We start from the raw sequence: 2,306 nt of genomic DNA, 5'->3' as shown, positions 1-2,306 counted from the left end.
AGCAGGTCAGCTTTTTCCTTGCACCTAGCACTGGAGTGGGGAGGGATCCTGGGGAGGGTGAAGCACCTGGTTCCCAGTAGCTTCGTTTGATTCCTCCCAGCCAACAGGAAATGATCGGTCCCATCTGTTCTTTCACACAGCACTTAAAGTTTTGTAGGTGTGCATTACCTCCCCTCCTAAATAATCTCCTTCCCAGGCCACGGAGTCCTATCCTGCTCAGTTGTTCTTCCAAGGGAAGGCATTGGCCTTTGGTCATCCTCATTGCTCTTCTCTGAACTCCCCCAGTCTCACTATTCTGTTACTGAGAAGAGGGGACCAGAAATGCACGCAGAGTCAACTCCATGACTGTTGGATTCATAGGACTTTCTCTGCTCCTTTCCTAATGATCTCTGACACACAATTTGCTTTAGCTAATGTTTTCATCTGTTGTAACCTTAAATCTTGGCCGTCAGTGGTAAGGGTCAGCTCAGGGGCCATTATTTTATACATCAATTTAGCATTATTTTATTAATGCATTTACGGTGATTTTTTTTCCTCATGTGCACCCATTTACCTAACTTGAGTTTCACTTCCTGTCCCATCGCCTAGTCAACCATTTTTCCAGAACTCTCCACAATCTGCTTTCCTTGTCCCCTCTCCTCCGAGTAATCTGTATCATGAGCAAACTTTCAACCTCACTGCTCATATCCTTTTCCAGATTATTCTCAACAGCTCGGATCCCTGCACTTGTAACCTCTCTCTGTTCTGAGGGCTGACCACTTACTGTTGCCCTCTTTATCCTGTCTTTTAAACACATCTCCATGCCATGACCTTTTTTCTTATCCCCTACCTGCTTAGTGTCCTTTAAAAAAATTTTAATACGAAACTTTGTCAAAAGCTCTTGGAATTGCAAGTAGACTGTATCAGCCAGATCACCATCCTCCGCATGCTTTAACACCTCCTAAAGTAAATTCTTCAGGAATATCATTCTAAGTTGAAAGCCACTGTACAAGGAGGTATATGATGGGGGGAAACTAAGAACCACTATTGAACTGTAACTTTCTGCAGTCAATCTCAGTCCTTGTCAGTGTAGTCTGTTCTCATACAGAAATTGTTCCATGTGCCTTATAATTCTTGTTCACTTTCCTTTATGGTCATATCTAGCTCTCCTATACCTGTTCAGAGAAGAGATAATCAGAGCTGTGAGCTGTATCTCGGCTGTGGACACATAACGGATTAAACCACAGTTGCCGAAGGGTGCTGCTCTTGCAATGCTTTGGAACCCATCAGCTGTGCAGCGACAGTGGGTGCTGAGCCAAGAGTTAATGTCCTTGCCCTGACATGCTTTCAGTGCCTGCTGCGCAGCACACTGTGCAGGGGCACATGTATGTGCTGGCCATGCCTTTCAAAAACCCAAGGGAGAATTCTACCATGTAGAAAACCAATGGAGTCTCATCCGTGGCTAATAAGGAGGGAGAAAGAAAGCGGCAGTTATTAGTTTCTTAGTAGTACCAGAAGTGTTACAGCCATTTTGATCTAAAGAATGATTGCCCTGCTAAATCACATTATGCTAAAAGTCAAATGTAGTCCTGTCAAAACAGCATTGATTTCATCAGAATAAAGCTAGAATTAGGTGAGTAACTTGTAGCTGCATTTCAGGCTGGGGAGAAGGGTATAAGGGTAACATGCTTTCCTCCTCTATTTAGTCTGGGGATTTGTTTTTTGGTGCTGGTGGTCCTCCTCTCCCACTCACTTTCAGGCAACACTCTGGTCTTTTTCTCTGACAATTTTTACCAAAAAGCATAACCAAATCTCTTTTATTAGATGTTCTGAAATAGCAGGTGAAACGTGCTTGCAACTTCAGAAAAACACAGGGAAACAAATAGAACCCCATCTGAACTATGTTATCAGTAAGCTTCATAGCATAGAGAAACCAAGACTGATTTCTTGCGGTAAGGTACTTTTAATCCAGGTTTCAAAAAATTAACATTTAAAGGCAGGTGTAGATAGTTCTTTCTTTGGTTTAATATTTGATTCCTGGAACAGTGTCACTGAGGTTAGCTGCCTGCTTGTAGAGGAATATTCTCTTTGTAATAGAGAAGTTGTCAGAAGGTTGTGCTGAAGAAAGGAACAGCCAATAACAAATATCATGCATAATTCATTTAGAACTTTTTTTTTTTAAAAGAAAAATCCTACTATGTTAGTAGGTATCCTAAAGCCTAAAAAGCTTACACTCCGCAAAAGAAATGCCAAAAATTTAAGGTTAGGGTAGTCTCAAGTTTTAGTGCTGGGTAGTTGTCTCATCATCCTAAGGGTATTAAAATACC

This window comes from Cariama cristata, unplaced genomic scaffold (genome assembly GCF_000690535.1).
Source record: "Cariama cristata isolate BGI_N322 unplaced genomic scaffold, ASM69053v1 scaffold2101, whole genome shotgun sequence".
NCBI classification, from domain to species: domain Eukaryota; kingdom Metazoa; phylum Chordata; class Aves; order Cariamiformes; family Cariamidae; genus Cariama; species Cariama cristata.
The sequence above is the reverse complement of the archived record's forward strand: the minus strand, read 5'-3'. Positions refer to the sequence as shown.